We start from the raw sequence: 18,728 nt of genomic DNA on the forward strand, positions 1-18,728 counted from the left end.
TAAACAAAGAGAATAGTTTTTGGTTAATTTTCTGTGTATTGCTCTTGTGAAATAACTTTTACATTTATACAGGTAAGATGGAAAGAAATACGGAACCAGATAAGGAAAATGGTTGTACCGAATATATTACTAACATAATTAGTCTATTTTGTTTCTATAATTATTTTGCTAAATATGGATATTTTCTACAATTGTTTCTGTTGAAATTTAGTCATACGAATAGCTGAATGGTCTGTTATCTTAATAGAGATGGTTGTACTTCATCTGATATTTATTGTCTTATCTGCCACAAAATAGCACAAAAAGAAAACTATTCTCTTAATATCAGTCGTATATTAGGTAAGACGTCATTATCTGTCTAAACATATTTTAAAATCCCCTTTATATTTTAACGTAAAAAAAAACTCCCCTAGCAAGTACAGCTCCTGGATGTAGTCATCCTTTCTTTTCATTACTTATCAATTTTCATTAGTTAAATTATTTTGACCTTTTGCAAAGCATTAATTGAATAAAAACTCTTCATGCAGGAACATCAAATTTTGGCAACCATATGGAATGCTGATATAACACAATTTGCAAATCATTTTAAGCCCTTCCAAACGTACTTGCTGTCAGTGGTACGTGTTAAAGAGTCAACTTACGAATATGCTGCTTCTTTCAACAATTCACCTGGACAATCGATAAAAATGCTATTCTTGAACCAATTGAAAAAGTCAGCCCCCCCAGAAAGTCCACTGCCTCCTCCTGCTCGATTAGTTGTCACACCTTTTGATGCTTTTGATCAACAAGCAAAAGACGCTGAATTCGGTACTTACAAAATTGTCATCACTATATTTTCTGCAATCATGCTCAACTCATTAATTACAATCTCTAATTATATGCAGATGTTCTTGCGCTACTGATCAATGCCGCCCTCCAAGTTTTGCGGCCAATGGACAGAGAATCCTAGAATTTATCATCATGGATAGTCTGTAAGTTCATACATTCAAATGTACACAATTGTAATGTTGTTAACAAAATCAATCCTGCGAATCTTATAACAAAATTTGAACAGGCGGAAGATAGAAGGCTTTTGTTCTTTTTTTTTCCGTAGTGCATGTCATCAATTTTGATATCTCTGTTCCGCTTTCTATCAACCCATTAATTATGCTGTAAACGTGAGAACAGAGATTGTTTTGGCCTAAAATCTTTAGCAGGAGTAAAAGATGTTCATGACCTGCATGTTTGGGCCATCAATACAGGGAAAATTGTTTTATCCTGTCACGTTGTAACTGAGCCAGGAGTCAACCAGTATGAAACTATTCAGAATGTTAGGGAATATTGTGACACCACATACAGAATTAACCGTTCAAGTTGAACAGGTTCATTGTAGATTGTATATATTGCCCGCTTAATCTCTCTTTCCTCTATATCTCTCTCTTGTGAGTATAGCATAGATGTGAATGTACTTTGTAGTCTTTGTTTTCTTGATAGCATAATTATTTTAGTAAACCTTTAGCTAGAGTGCTGACTGCCAAAACATAATTTGAGAATTTAGATGTTTTTTTACCCCAGATTTCTGCTATGCTTTCGAGTTTTCTAAGGTCCAAGACATTAAAGTTCTAATTTTTTCCCATATCATTTCCATTTTAAGGATGACTCTATAGTGCCTTTTGCAATTTTGAGAGGCCACACCTTTTAACCAAGTTGTCAGCCGTCCACTATGTGACTTTCAACTTCTCCCTCGTAGGGGAATATTTTTGTTTCTGCTTTCTTTCTTCAATTTTTTTAATCGGACAAAATACCCATTGGTATTACCTGGTTGTCCACTTTACAAATTAGTGCTTTAGTTCTACTGTATGTACTAAGCTTAGAAAATGTCTTCTATAGATGTTTGTTTCCGAGCAAGCTCCCTCATATTACTCTTACCACTCCGATGTTAGCACGTCCATGATAAGCATTGTGAATCATTCGAAGCCTAGAGTTACAAATCAATTCAGCGTTTTAAAAAAATATAAAATTAAGCTCTCCATATGATGAATGCTGTGAGGAAATGGCGCCTACAAACTCCAGATACAATAGGTGCTAAGACAGAGAATTAGTTATCACATAAATCCATCAACACCTTAATGAACTTATCATCCATTCTATAAGTTTTCCTCTTCATGATGTTGGAGTTTTTGCTGTCAATTCTCTAACTAAGCTTGAAACCACTCAGTTAATATTTCCCTGTATAGGGTAAGGTGTAACACATGAATCATAATATTTAATTTGCTCTGTTTTTTCCAGCCAAGTGTTTCCCCGAGTAATCTAACAGTGTTGGACATAAAGTTCCGTGCTTCCTGCTTTTCCTTCCGATTAAAGTATTTGCAGGAGAATCACAGATTTAACTTAGATGTCAACTAAGGAATATGTTAAAGTAAAATAAAACAATTTAACATTTTTTTTCTTATCAAAAGATGTTGAAGTAATTTATTTTAGGAATTTCCCTCATGGATGGGCTTGACAGAAGAACTGGGAGCTATTCTTTTTTATTGAAGAGAGCACTTCATATAGTACTTACAGAAAAATTGAGAGATGGCCAGTAGTAGACAAGTACTTCTTGTCTATCCAGGAAAAATGGAACGAGAGGTTTTTTTCTCGATAGAAGGATGAATTTCCTAAGCTATTACTACTTGTCTTTTGTTTGATTGGGATGTACTATCTATTTACTGATTAACATTGTAATCATTTAAAATTTATTAAATATAAATTTATAAAATGATTCAGATAATATTGAATTCATAAATATATTAATCCAAATAAATATTATGGATTGATATAATTGACTTAAATATTTAAGTCCAATAAATATGAATTTAATTAAAGTCTAAAGTAATTGATTTGGGCTACAATGGATGAACCCAATTTGTTAAACTCAATCTCATCTCATTCTAGAGCCCATCTTGGCGCCACGTGTGCAGATGATGTGGCATGCCAAGTCAAATAAGAAAACCAATAGAATCATGACATGTGTCAAAGATGACAAGCCCGCTCCATAAAGCCCAAATGTCATGTCACTTCAATCTGATTGGCTGAACGGAATCCTATTCTAATCGCAACTCCTCTATTCTAAAACTATAAATAAGGGTCCTCATAATTCAAAAAAGGGACAGAAAATTCTAAACAAGAAGCTAGAGAAACTCTGTGGTACAAACGCCATTTAATTCTCTACAAAGCTACAAGTTTAAGAATTCAAGCATTCAAGTTCAAGAACGATCAAGATCAAGACCACCGAATTCAAGAACAAGCTCGAAGCCCTTGAGTTCAAATAAAAGTCAAGATCAAGATAAAGTTCAAGTTCAAGTTCATCATAGATTCAAGAACAAGCTTTAAAGCCCTTGAATTTATATTTGAAAAGGCGAATTCAGAGGAATTATAGAGATTGTAACACTCGCATTTGAAATAATAAAATCGATTGTTGCTATAATTTTCCGTTCTTGATTATTGTTTTCTCGACGCGAATTTTATTGTCTACAAACATGGCCGAGCTCTTTTCCTCTTAAGCTCTTTTATTTTGTGAATATGTTTCAGATGTTCGAAGCCTATCTTTGATCTTAATTTCATTTTATCTATTCTACATCCGCAAGTACTTATTTGAATACCCCTCCTTCCATACTTTTGCTTTCACTTTGATTTGCAACAATTGTGATACTGCCATCTTTTTTCCACTTAAAACAGAAAAAAAAAAAAAAACTCACACTTTGGGAAGAGTATGTTCTGTATTAATGGAAACAGCCTCATAGAAACACTCGATGACTATCCAGTCATTTTAGCTAAAAGGATAGTTAAATCTACAACAGGTAAAAAAACAGTAATACTCTTCTCAACATATATACTCCTAAATATAAGTAATTACCCAATTAACTTCTTCTTATCTACACAGGCTTGTCAAATAGATACAATACATTGACGGTCAACTCACACTAGCAAATCAGGACCAACTTTTCCGCACCATGGCCTGCCTGGGTTGCAACATTACATTCCCAAGAAGTACTTCCTCGAGACCATTCTGCTGCATACATTGCGATAGATCTTCTATGCTCATCCCAAGGTATAATCAACATTTACACTTTTAAGCTATTATCATCTGCACCTACTCTTTTACGGTATTCTCAAAATAATAACCATCACCCTCCCCTTCTACACATAGAGTGCAATTTGACATCACAGTTACCGACAATACTGGTTCGGCAACGGCTTGCATTTCTGATAAAATCGCTGAAAAAATGTTATCTCTCAACAGAAGAGATTTACAAAATTTGTCAGGCGAAGATATTTCTCAAATTGCACTTAAATCTGATAAACCAATCATATAATTAATCACTCACTTTTTCCTTACAGAACCACCTGTTGAATCCATCCCATTTTTTAGTCAACTTTAGCTATTCAATTGGTACAAACAATTGTTAAAAAGGAATATTAATTAGAGTTGAAAAGAAAAGATTTGGTAGTTGGCAAATTGATAAGATTTGCAACCATTCTTGACTTTGCTATATTTACATATGTCATTAGTGACATAGGCATGGTTTTATCCTTTTATAAATAGAGCATTTTTGCTCATTTGTAAAACACACCAAGTTAGAGAGAAAAACCATTTTGAGAGCAACGTGAGGTATTCCATAGACTACATAAGAAAATAGTCTGTGAAGAAAAATAGAGTGTAAGCGATATTTTAATAAGATGGAAACCAAAAGAGTGTTGTTCCTTTTGAGTATGTAGTAGTCACTTTGAGTATTATATTCGTGACTACACAGTGTAAAATTCCTTACTATAGTAATATCAATTGCTCCTCTTGGCCCGTGGATTTTTCCCTTATTCAGAACGGTTTCCACGTAAAATTTTTGGTGTCGTTATTTTCTCATTTTATTTTTATTACTTTTACCATATATATTTTTGCGCTCGTCCGCGTTTTCCCAACACCACCAACAGCTTCACCAACAGTTGTGCAACAACCTAGGAGAACTGACATACAGAATTCAAATGAAAAAACTGTTCTCCAGAAATCGCGAAACATCAGCTGCAAAATTGACTGTTCTCAATTATGAAGAAAAATGCAACCCCACTCAATCAGCACCAACGGTCATAGCCGAAGCAACAAAGCGCAAACCGATGGAAACGAGCACCAAACCGTCCAGCAGTAAACAGAAGACCGCCATCGCAGCCCCTTCAAAAAGGGACTTAAAGATAAAGCTCTCTTCCTCAACTTGCCACTCTTCACCTTCTCTTCTTCTTCTTCCTTCTACTAAAACAACTACTCTCACACATGCTTTTGCAGGAAGTTTTTGCATCAAAGTGAACTTAAGCTTTTATCAATGCACTGCTTTCACATGAAGTTTTGGTCAATGCACTGCCAAAAAAGCAACAAACTACTTCCAACACAAAGGTAATCTACTATGTCACTATCTAAATGTGCTTTATACTTTCTTGTCACTTCTTATACAATCTGCTTTCAACATTTTTCACCCCACCTATTCATACAGTACATATTTACATTATTTTTTTTAGTATTCATTTGCACTTATTTGAAGCTTTCCAGCTCCATTCTTATTAAAACCTCCACAATCGAAACCCCTCTTCTTCGCAATTGCAGATATTTTGTGAACTACGACGCATCAACATCACTTGCTAAGTATGACACACAGCTGAATCGTGCACAGGGTTCCCTTTTTCTTCGCAAATATGTAAATAACTATGAAACATGGCCGAATCGTGCACAGGAAGTGCAATAACAAGTATGATAATGCTTATATATGTATTGCCAATCCATGATATAAACTACCTTCAGCAACAGTCCCCTGTACAGCCCGTGCTCGCACGGGCATCACCATCTAGTATATATATATAAGAAGAGTAAATAGCACACTACTTTCCATCAACACGTGTGCTTAATTGAAATTACGTAAAATTTTGAAGGGTACTTTTGTCCTTCTCTCTTTGTCTTCACACGTGGTTCCTTATCTTCTCTCCATCAATAGTAACGTCACCGCCAAACTTTACCATCTAGCTCTTCGTCTCCAAACGTTTATGCTCGCTTCATACTTTCTTCTTCTCGAAGTTACTTCGGTGGAGCTTATAACTACCCATTACCTCAGGCAAGCATACTCTACAATGATTTTATTTTGCAATCCTTTTTAATGTGTTTGTATCCCACAATTTTTTTGGGTTTTTTCACCCCTTCCGCTTCAGAGATTTGAATTGTTAAGGGCCTCTAGGATTAGTTGAGCTTTCCAGTTGAAGTACTGAACATCACACGCCGCCTCAAGCCGTTAATTGTACTTTCGCCGCCAAACTTTACCTTATTGATTAGGTGCTCCGCTGAAGTTTGCAGCTATCTATTACCTTACGTAAGCATATTCCACAATGTTTTTCCATTATTTTGGTTCCTTAGCTATACTTCAGCGATTTCGTTTTCTCATCCTTTTTTGATTTGTTTATATTCACGGGTTTTGTGGGTTTTTTCACTCTTCCTGTTTCAGTCGCTATTTGTTGTTGTTTGTATCACTGCCCTTTGCCTCATCTTAGCGAGCGTGGTATGCAAGATTTTAACTGCTATATTTGCCATGATCAACTGATTTTCTCAGAGTAGTTCTCCCTCTGAAAAATTCTGTTTAAGACTGAATTCATAATGTTCAGTTCTTTCTCATCCCTTCGACCATGATTTGAGCCATAATTGTAAAGTGATTTTTGCTTGTCTGTATAGGTAGTACCAGAGTTCTATTCACATTCACAAAAATGGATAAGTAAAGAAGGAACTTCAACTCGCTGAAAACTGTATTTATGCTTACCAGTTCCCCTAAGATAAAGTGATTTTATGTAGCATTCTCACTCACATTTCAAAAGAAGAAAAAAGTGTTCCTTTGCCTCCTCTATTCTAACCCTCCTGCCATTATACATGGTGAAAAGTTTGAGTGCTGTCACACTTTCACCTAAACCACCAATATAGATTCTTATGGTTTCGGTGATGCATTGCCTCCTTCGTCCGTCGCCATCTCTTCCGGTGCTGTTATGTTCAACTCAATGAAGCTCTTTGGTTGAAGTTATGCTGCCAGCGAATTGATGTCCACTAATCGGGGTAGCAATTGGGTGTGAAATAGAAATGTTATGAGATTTCTTCAAGAATCTGAAATTTTATATACTTCAATATATTGTCGATTCAAATTCATTGTCTGCCTTTTAGTATTTTAAATGCAGATAATTTCCTACAAAAAGCTTGCGGAGAAATGTCTCCAACAAACCAAATAAACTATCTACATACAGAAGAACAAATTTATCAAATGAAACTCAAAAGGCGTGATGCTTATATAAAGATAAAAGCTGATAAAAAAAACAGGCGATATTAGCAGAGAGGCGCACCAGAGAATTACGAAAAAGGTAAATCACGTGTTCTCCGTCCAACTGAAGAAACAAAGCGTTATTGCGCCCCTATATTATCAAGGCAAACTGGTCTTACTATAAAAGAGCCCTCTTCTATTAATATCAAGGTTGGAATGAAAAATTTCTGCTTGTTCACTTTTACTAATATCAAATTACAAAGATCCAATTATGTGCTAACCTAATCGATAATGTTTTTTATATACCGTCCAGAAAAAGGATGCTATGAAATTAGTTCTTCTAACAAAAGAGAACAAGTCCTCCCATCTTTCTATGTATTTGAAAAAGGTAAATATATAATTTCTATCTTTTAGCTTTTTAGTTGCATCATGTGTTAGATATGCATCTAAATTTTTCCGATTTATATGTTATGCTCAATATCCGGCACATGTAGGGAACAACAAAATGTCACTCCTGAGGTCATTTCTATCTCAAACTCAACATCCAACGCATGTACAGAACAACAAAATGTCTCTTCTAAAAAGTCGCTACAGAGAAAGGTTGGTATTCATTTTATATGGAAGTAATTTCTCCTATTACTTTATTAGAATGTCAGATTATACTCAGTTTTGACAGTACTTGTGACATACAGGTAATAGGCTAAAAGCAGACTCCCATAAAAAATTAATGATAATCGATCTGCTTATACATGCTTAAAAGATGTTCCCAACTGTAAGTTTTGTCAGGCAAAAAGATTTCAGTATGAATCGCCTGACTTTTGTTGTGGTAATGACTCAATTAAATTAGTTTCATACCAACTACCTGATGACTTATCTGATCTGTATATGGAAAAAACTGAAGAATCTATGCACTTCCGAACTTACATTAGAACATATAATAATATGTTTGCCTTCACATCACTTGGCGTAACTTATTACAAAGTTTTAGCTAAGAGATATCATGGTATATACAAATTTGGCGTGCAAGGACAAATGTATCATTTTATACCTGATTTACTCTCCTCCGATGACAAACCAAAGAACCTCCAACTATATGTTTATGATAATGAAAGTGAACTAGCAAAAAGAATGGCCTATTCAACACATATGAGTGAATCAATTGTCAGGAAACTTATGAACATGCTGTCAAAAAATCCATATTCTATCTTTATAAAATCCTTGATGAACATCCCAACAATATCTGATTTTTGTATTGCACTTAAATGTGATTTAGGTTTAGATCAACGTGTTTATAATTTACCGTCTGCATCTGAGGTTGCTAGAATATTGGGTTGAACATGATTCACCTGAAATTGTTTCTGTGCCGGCACATATTCGTATATACACGCATAGTAATAGTAGTAAATTATTATTATGGTTGTTATGATCATTTACAGTATCCGTTATTATTTTCATATGGTCAAAATGGATGGCATTGTGGTATAAAAAAAATTTCCCGGCGGAATCAATCTTACTGTGAACACGAAGAATTACCAAGTGTAAATAATATATGCTCTATTTGATGAAGTTCTTCATATGGGGGTCGAAGTCTTTAATAAAAAAAAATGAAAAAGAGATATGGTTTCTTGCCGTGAATATTACTGTTACAAAATTCAGATAAGAGAAGATGATAAAAATGGAGTATTACATTGTGGTAGATTATTTCAACAATTTATATTAGATGTTTTCATTAAACTTGAAACACAAAGATTGGATTTTTTTCACTTAAACCAGACTTATTTAGAATAGATGTGTTAAAAAGGAATTATAGATTTTTTGAGAGTTGGTGAAACAGAGGCTTCCACAATTGGGAAAAAACATTCCTTCCTGTTACTTTCATAGGCGGACCAAGAGATATGCATCGTAGGCATATGGATGCTTTCGACTTGGTATAACATTTTGCAAAACCTGATCTTTTTGTGACTATGACATGTAATCCATCTTGGCCAGAAATAAAACATCATATGTTATCGACTGATGAAGCTCAAAATAGACCTGATTTGGTGTCCCATGTATTCCGAGCTAAAATAGAAGAACTAAAAGTGGATATTTTGAAAAGATACATATTTGGAAAAGTTGCTGCTTTTATGTACGCTATAGAACTCATTTCCTTATTATTCTTACTAATGAATACAAATTGTTGACACCTGAATCATATGATAAATTTTTTTCTGCTGAATTACCCGATTCTAATGAGCAATATCTTTATTCACGTGTCCCCAACATATGGTGCAGGGTCTATGTGGTGATATAAACCCTACAAATTCATGTATGGGAAAAAAGGGCTTTTGTAAATTTCAATATCCAAAAGACTATTGAACAAACATCAAATGGAAAGAATTCATATCCACTTTATAAGAGGCGTAATACTGGGAAAACTGTATACATGAGAAAACATCATATGGACAATTCGTGGGTTGTCCCATATAACCCAATACTTACTTTGTAAATTTGATTGTCATATAAATGTTGAAGTTTGTTCTGATATTAAAGTTGTGAAATATATTTGCAAATATTTTTGCAAAGGCCATGATAAAATTGCATATTCTATACATGACAATGTAGAAATAGACGAAATAAAAGAATATCGGTATGCAAGATAGGTTTCCCCACCCAAAGCAGCATGGCGTTTAATTGGTTTTCCTATTAGTGAAATGACTTCAAGTGTGTATCATCTTCAATTTCATTTAGAAGGACAACAATTTGTCTCGTTTAGAAGTACTGAAAGCGTTAATATAATCTTAAATAATCCACTAATAAAAAGAACCATGTTGACCGAATTTTTCTCTATGAATAGAACAAATGAGCATGCTATGAATATGAAATTATTATACAAGGAATTCTCGCAGCACTTTGTTTGGTGTCCAAGAGACAAAATGTGGACACGTAGAAAAGAACGTGATGTAATTGGACGTGTTGCCACATGTCATGTGACTGAAGGGGAAAGATATTACCTCAGGCTGTTGTTAATGAACGTAAGAGGACCAAAATCATATAGAGATCTTCTCACTGTTAATGGAGTACCTTGTAGCACATTTCGTGAATCTGCAGAAAAAAGAGGACTACTCTATTGCAACAGTAGTCTAATTGAATGTATGTTAGAGGCTGTGAATTATCAGATGCCATATAGTTTAAGGTGTTTATTCGCTACATATTATGGGAAATGTTTGAGGATTCACTATCAGAAGACTTCAAAAAGCTTCTCCAATACTGAACCAAAATGTATTCAATACAAAGTTTTAAATCACATCAATCATATCTTACATTCCATGAGACACGACACAAATGAGTGCGGACTTATCTTAGAGAATATTAAATCTTCTGAAACTACTAAGGACACAAAAGACATCCATTTTGAGAAAAACATAATTGTCAGTGAAGACGACTTGCTCTTGCCAAAAAGATAAAATGTCAAACAACTTATTTCATATAATACAATTATTGATAGAATTTCTTGCAAGAATCCAGGAGCTCTTTTTATTGATGGTCCCGGAGGAACAGGTAAAACTTTCTTATACCGTGCTTTATTAGCAACTGTTCGATCTCACGGACAAATAGCTTTAGCAACTGCAACTTCAGGAGTAGCAACTTCTGTTCTTCCTGGAGGACGGACTGTTCATTCACATTTTAAAATGCCTATTGACATAGATGATAATTTTTGTTGTAATATAAGTAAACAGAGTCCACTTGCTTGCTTGTTTCAAGAAGCAAAATTAATTGTATGGGATGAAGCATCCATGGCCAAAAAACATGATTGAAGCTCTTGATGTACTTTAAGAGATATTATGGATGTGAAGACACTTTTTGGTGGTAAAGTTATTGTATTTGGAGGTGACTTTCGACAGACTCTTTCAGTAGTGCGAAACGGCAAAAACTAAGATTTTATTCATCAAAGCTTATTATATTCCAATATTTGAAATGATCTTAAGAAATTGAATCTATCTGAAAATATCGTGCAAGAACAGATCCATTCTTTTGTGAATATCTACTTAGAATTGGAAATGGAAATGAAACACCTAATTGTGAAAACAAAATTGAGATTCCTGATTCTCTTATTATACCTTTTACAACTGAAGAACATTCGTTAGATGCTTTATTTAACATAACATATCCTAATTTATATGTGTTTTCTTCTGAATCAACTGCAATATCTTCTCATGTTATTCTAACAACAAAAAATTACTTTGTAGATGAAATAAATGATATGTTAATTGTAAAATTTCCAGAAAGAGCTAGAACATATGTCGCAACGGACGAAACTGTTGAACCAAATGATCAAAGCCAATTTGAAGATTTCCTACATACTCTACACACTCCTGGATTACCTCCTTATAGGTTAACATTAAAGGAGAACTTTCCAGTTATATTATTACGAAATTTGAATCCTTCAGAAGGTTTATGTAATGGCACAAGGTTAACATGTTGAAGCTTTAAAACACATATCATAAGTGCTAAAATTGAAAGTGGCGACTTCAAAAATACACATGTATTTATTCCAAGAATTCCATTACTAACATCTCAAGATGAGAAAATCCCAGTACAATTTAAAAGAACAAAGTTTCCTCTGCGATTGTGTTATGCTATGACTATAAATAAAGCTCAAGGTCAAACATTAGATTTTGTTGGAATTTACTTACGAGAACTTGTTTTTTCACATAGTCAACTATATGTGGCTTTATCAAGAGCAAAAAGTTCAAAGTGTTTAAAAATATTAATCCGTCCACCTACAGCAGACAGTACTGATGATCATTCAACATATAATATAGTCTATGATGAAATTATTCACAGAGCTTTCCCATTAATGAGGTAACAATCGACTCTAATTCTGTCAATTTCATCAAACTTCTCGCTGTAATTTTTAGTTGCCTGCATATACTTCTGAAAATATTTGTTATACAAATTCATACTTTGTTTCTTGTTATGAAATACTACTGATTGACTTGAGTAGCTGAACGAGTAAGGTTTACCAAGATGTCTGCTATGACCCTCAGCCACCTGATTTGCTGCTCAGAATTGAAGAATCGTAAGTCGGACTACCTCTTCTAACTTCAACATATCTCTAATGAATCATTTTAATTTACACATTCATTTTGCATGCATACTGTATGTTTTTCCTTTTTCCTTCCGCTTTTCCTTTACCAAAATACTTTGGTTGATATAGTGGCGTATCCATGTTGTTTCACAGGTTATTTCACCGACATAACAAACTCCATGAATGACCTCTAACCACTCAGCAGCAACAGTGAACTTGACTACGCAATGATCTGAGAAAAATCAAATGAGGCACAAAAAAAAAAAACTCTTTCTGATTATTCTGTATTTATTTTGATTCTAAGAGTCATAATCAATCTGCTCTATAGTGCAGACATTGATAGTTCAGCAAACTCAAATCCTCAACAAACATTGCTCCCAAAAGCGTCCCAGTGAGTATTATTCTTCATTCCTGTATTTTTCATAGGAAAAACTCTGATGTAACTGCCGTACTTCTTTGCGCCTACATGCATCCAACACATTCATAATTCGATAATGAATTGGGCGGTTCTAAGATTTGGATGATTGAGATATTAGACAATGGAAACTGATCTGTTATGTGCACTCAAGAAACCCCAGTTGTTGGCAATTTTTAAACGAGCAAAACATTAGCTCAAACTTTTAGACTACTAAAATTTAATGGCGTTAATCCCATTAGCTTCTTCCCTATTTCTATCTATTTTTGGCTTTAGATATTCAATCAATTATTTCATTTACTTTATTTTCTTTAGATTGTGCTGTCTTTCTGACTGTAACGCGTGCTACTCCTTTCTAACCCAGTAAGTTGCTCCAGGATTTCATAGCTCTCAAAGTTCCTGTGCATTTTCTCTGTTGTTCTTCGGTTGTGCAGATTGTCTCTACGTTATTAGGTGAGTTTTTGATGTAGTTCATCCAGATTCGCTTGGGTTTGGCAATTTCTGCCTTTTAAAATGTTCTCTGGGTTATTTCAACCCCAAATTTGGTCAATTCTTCAAATGGATATGTGAGATCTGACAAAATTAATGCTTATGTTGTTATGTGGAGCCCTTTTTGTAATTTGTTTGTACACAACAACTCTGGTTCCTCTAATTCTTCCTCTCTTTTGATTTCAACTCTTCCTATATTTAAACCAGGGTTTTTTGTGTGTGTGTGTTTTTGGATTTCTAACTTTCCGCTTTTTTAAAGTAAATGAACCAACGAAATGAATTATGCATTGGAGTTGTTCAGGGAAATGCAGATGGCGGGTGTAAAGCCTAATGAAGTTACGGTTGTCTATAATTTTATCTGCTTTTGTGCAGTTGGGAGCATTAGAGGCTCGGTAAATGGGTTCATTTGTACGTGGAGAAGTACAACATTGAAATTAATCATATAGTTGGTTCAGCTTTGGTGAATATGTATTTGACGTATGGAGATATTGATATCCCCTTTAATGTAATCTCTCTCTTCCACTCATACAGATTATGCCATAAACTTCAACAAGAAGTGCAACGTAAACATTACAAATTTCAACAAGAAGGAATGCCTGAATCATTCAACATACTCAGAATTTCTCCTTCTTGCATAAAGTCAACATTGTAATACTGTTGTTTCCGCTTAGTTACAGACAAACTTTCTGGTTAATCTTAAATTTAAGTAATTCATTGTTCGGCCCCGGCAACGCCCGGGCTACCTTTACTAATATATATATATATATATATTATTTTTCAACGAAGTGGGTTCATATGAACCCACTTGACACACTATATGACTTTAGACGTACAAAACCTCATGAATATGACTTTGTAAATCGTAATATCTATTTACCGATGATCCTGACATTTCTATCTTTTTATGAAATAGTTTAGACTTTAGTGCTCCTAATTTCTAATTTAAATTAATGATATACCTTGATTTTTTTTATGATGTAACAAATTTGCTCTTGAACAGAGTTAGTCTGCTGATAAGAAAATGGCAATTAGTTTTAGCCAAGAGTAACCTTGAAAAGCTTCTACTTTACGAAGAAAGATAGAGAATAAACACTTTAAACCAAATTCAGAACTTGTCTCTGTATGGCAGGAAGCTCTCAATTTTTTTCATACATTACTTTCTTCTAAAGGTTCGATGCTTGAATATGAGATCCTTGAGAGACCATCCCATCTCTAGTCACACAGAAAGATTATAAGAACCCTCCTTATATAGAAGAAATTCAAAAGGTAATTTTAGCAATGTCGACGAGCACTAACCCAAAAAAAGGTCTCCCCAATCCTTTAAAATCATCAGGCTTTCTAGATTCTTTTTATATAGAAAATATTGTTGAGATTTCAAAAATTTCCAATTGATCCTTATTTCTTCACTGAAGATGCGATCTCACATTCCATCAATGCTACTTTCCTTACCTTGACCTCTATTTAAATCTAAAAAAAATATTCTCATCTTTTAGAGAAAATATAAAATAAATTGATAGAAGATGAACTCATTGTTATCTAGTGGATTTAAGTGGTAAAAGTATACCACCAAATCAAATACTTATTTAAGTTCAATACTTTTAACTTTTGTGTGTCAGCTAGAATGACACGGAGAATATTATTGGACACATAAAATAGAAGTCGAACCATTTCGTTAAAAAACAATTTGCAATTAAACAATCACATTTAATATAATAAATTTACTTGCGTCTTTTAACAAACATATGTAACAAACATATGTAATTTCCCTATAGGTTTTTCTTAATTAGACACCTTAGATTCTTTGACCATCTTAATTAAGCACATAAATTTATTTGTTAACAATATTAATCAGTTTTATTTATTTTTGGATCACCATAAGGTAATAAATTGTTATGTTACACGTTTCATTCAAGGAAAGCATATTATATAGGAAAGTTTAAGGTAAAATTGGAAAACAAATTGTATAATTGATAACCCTCAAAATCTGCCTTCTTTTTTCAATTGAACATTGAACAACATAAAAGTTAAATATATTCTACAAACGTTGATGTGGAACCCTCAAATATTCAACACTTACAATTATCTATTTTTACCTATTTATTTTTTGACTTTTAAAATTTATTTTATGCTTTTAAGTTTATACTTTAAAAAATGAAAGTGTTTAAATGCATTACTCAGTTAATAACATTTAAGTAAATAGAAGATGAAAAGGTTAAAAAAAAATTGTTTTCCATAAGTGTTTATATTTAGCCTATAAAATAGAAAAATTTGATCATCCATAAGCAACAACCATAGACTCCTCTGCCTTTTCTTCTTCTTCACATCAATCAATTTTCGTTTTTATAAATGAAAGGTCATGCATGCCACAAGTGTACGTACCTCTGCAAAATAAAGACTTTTTGAGAAAATGTTGCACTTGTTATAAATCTATTGTGTTATGTGGATGATCCATTAGAGTTATCCAACAATTAATTGAATTCATGTATTAGTGTTTCAAATGTGATAAGATTCCAAGGTGATATGAACCTTGATGATAACTACGTATAATTCCAAGGTGATCTTTGACTATGATATCTCAAAACTATAAATAGAGATATCATTCACCATTGTATGAAACACTTGAATAAGAAGAAAGTTTTCTCCTACATCTACTTCTCTTATCTTCTTTCTTTTATACTTATATTATTCTGAGCTTAGATTTTATAACACGTTTTCAGCACGAGTATGCTCTAAAGGTTGTAGCACTTCGCAAAAGTGTTATAGTTGAAAAACTTGTGAGCAGGAACATGTTTTATTTATTTTTTCTTGTTACATATTTATATTTTCAAAAGTTCCTCTTATACTAATAATTTATTTTAGTATATATGTATGATATGAAAACGTAGAACATATTGGTTCGTTTTACTTTAATAATTTTATTATAGTATATATGTATTATATGAAAACGTAGAACATATTGATTTGTTTCAGAAAAGAATTGAAGGATAAAAAAGTAATTTTTCATGTTGATTTTCTAAATGTTAATTATGAAGAACTTATTAATATTTATAATTGCTAAAGGTGAGAAAACTCTCAACCTTATTTTGACTAAATTTGCTTCTACAATTCTTGATTTCATTTAAAGTCTCATGGTTGAGTTCTATTAGTATTGACTTATATGACATTGATTGAAGGGTAAGACGATGGATTCAAGTCCCTTCGCACCAAAAGGGTAAGACATCTGGTTAAAGTCCGGATGAACATAATAAAAAATATTCGAGGATAAGCTGATACATTCAAATTCTATCGCACCAAGGGTGTAAGACATCAATTTGAATTTTGATGCACCACGATGATAAGGATTGGGTTCAAGTTCCATAGAATTTGGTCTAACACGGCTTATATGGGTAAGACATTGAGTTTGAGTCAATGCACCATAGTAATGATAAAATGATGACTAAGAAAAAATAATATATCTTTGATGAAATGAAATTCGTCTCATTAAATTTGCTCCATTCCCTAAAGTGAATGTCGTAGCAGTATATGATAATAATTTTGAAATTCGCCCAATTGCTCCATTCTATCATATGAATGTGGTAGCAGTAAATAATAAGTCTGAAAGATGACAAGTGATTGAATGTATGAAAAAAGGGCATGAAGGGACGAGATTATAATAGTCATAATTGTGGCAATTATAAAAGGAAGAATACTATGGGTTCTTCATATAGTCCTTCAAAATGTGAAGGCAATTTTTATTATCAAAATGGTATGAAAGGTCATTAGACTTGTGAATGTTGTCAACCCAATAATTTGACAAGTTTATAAATCCTCTATCATGAGACAAGAAGATAAAGTGATGGTACACTTGATCTTTCAAAGTGATGTTAAGGTATGTCATGGAAATATGATGAATTTTAAAACCATGACAATGTACTTATAATGCAAATTTATGAAGTACATATAAATGATTAGTCCATTCCTTGAAGAGAATGTAGCTTGTGATGAGTATCGTGAATGTTCGACCATTCTATAAGAGAATAAGTCAAGATGTGATAAAATCATTATGGGCTGATTTATGCCACAACTCACCTCTATGGGAGGTATAAAAAAATGATATATGTCAAAACTCACTTCTACGGGAGGTTTGAGAGGAAATAAATTTTATTTGACAGAAATGGCTAATCGTATTGTACGTTTATACGTCACTATGGTATGTTTATTGTGAACTACCGAAAGGGCAAAAGAAAGAAATAGTTCTTGCCTATAAGGGTTGTGGTCATTATAGTGTGGCAATACAAATTTGTCATTGGTTATGTATCTATGGTACAACAAAAGTAAAGCAAGAAACATGTCTTGCTCGTAATGATTTTGACCATGACAATAGTAATATAATTTCCTCCTTGAAGGATATGCTCACCATAGGGATTGTGTCATGCAATATGTGATAGAACACAAATTAATGGAAAGCTCTAATGAGTTGTAATATTGTCAGAGAAATAATATTGGGGTACGGTTATAGGAAGTCTCAACATAAACTTTTTAAGTTTCGGATGAATTGAAAAGAAATATTAAGACTATAAATTATGAAAAGATTCATTACTTCATATTACTACAACCGAAGAGGGTTATAAGTGTGTAAAATATTACCCCACTTTTCCTCTTGTTTGTTGTAGACAAACATGAACATGCTGATGAAGTCACATGTAAAAGTAAATTATACATGTATTGAAATAAATATCAGTTGACATGACCAGTTGACCATCATGGTTTGGATGTGATGCAAATATAATTGAGAATTTATGTGGCTTATATGATGAAGAAATAAAAGACTCTTCAAGAATTCTCTTGTGTTGCTTATTTTCATTGTACCAGCTAAGGTTGGGATTGTAATCCCCTGAAGTTTTTGGAACATATAAAAAGGTGAATATGGGCCCATACACCTGCCATGTGATCATGTGCAACTATATGATTGATGCATCTATGCGATGATCACATGTGCTTTGTTGTCAACTTACAAATTGGTTTTTGTAAGGTTGTTTGCTCGAATTGTTACAATTAAGAGCACAATTCCAAACTATGAAATTATATTGATAATGCTGGTTGATTTAGCAGATTTTGTATGCCTCCAATTATAGCTAAATCATGGTTATGAGAACAAAACTCTCAAATAAGATTTGGTATGAAATAATTTTATTTAACATGTAGCAACACATGTATGCATCAAACCAACAAGGTTTCCCCATTAAAATTGGTTCAGGGTCAGGAACCATATAATTTTCATCTAAAATGTTGAATGTGCGGTTATGATTTTAATTGCTCCACCACACACAAAGATGAACTTTCAAATAAGGTTGGAATGAATGTTAGATTTTCCAACATTATGGGGAGAGATGATTGACAACTGAAAATTATGTGTGAGGTTAATTATGAATTATCTAGATCCTCGTTAAATAAATATGTGAACTTAAAGTTCAAGGGATAA

General features: G+C 33.2%; 3 long non-coding RNA genes across 7 annotated transcripts; all 3 read left to right on the top strand.

Annotated features, from left to right (window-relative positions):
• The first annotated feature begins 5,271 nt into the window (after positions 1–5,271).
• On the top strand, positions 5,272–5,938 carry LOC138348501 (uncharacterized). The gene is made up of 2 exons (XR_011221133.1): positions 5,272–5,404; positions 5,612–5,938. It is a non-coding gene; the product is annotated as an uncharacterized lncRNA (long non-coding RNA).
• Positions 5,939–6,000: 62 nt separating this feature from the next.
• Positions 6,001–9,823, top strand: LOC101250727 (uncharacterized). 4 transcript variants are annotated; one of them, XR_011221127.1, is made up of 5 exons: positions 6,001–6,113; positions 6,722–7,502; positions 7,606–7,680; positions 7,787–7,892; positions 9,567–9,823. It is a non-coding gene; the product is annotated as an uncharacterized lncRNA (long non-coding RNA). The 4 variants fall into 4 exon arrangements; XR_011221129.1 differs by having other exon boundaries at positions 7,199–7,502; XR_003246205.2 differs by having other exon boundaries at positions 6,007–6,365.
• A 2,795-nt stretch (positions 9,824–12,618) lies between these two features.
• On the top strand, positions 12,619–14,021 carry LOC138348500 (uncharacterized). Of its 2 annotated transcripts, none has more exons than XR_011221130.1 (3): positions 12,619–12,754; positions 13,143–13,231; positions 13,640–13,777. It is a non-coding gene; the product is annotated as an uncharacterized lncRNA (long non-coding RNA). The 2 variants fall into 2 exon arrangements; XR_011221131.1 differs by having other exon boundaries at positions 12,632–12,754; positions 13,156–13,231; positions 13,640–14,021.
• The last annotated feature ends 4,707 nt before the right edge of the window (positions 14,022–18,728 follow it).

Source organism: Solanum lycopersicum, chromosome 1 (genome assembly GCF_036512215.1).
Source record: "Solanum lycopersicum chromosome 1, SLM_r2.1".
Classification (NCBI taxonomy): Eukaryota; Viridiplantae; Streptophyta; class Magnoliopsida; order Solanales; family Solanaceae; genus Solanum; species Solanum lycopersicum.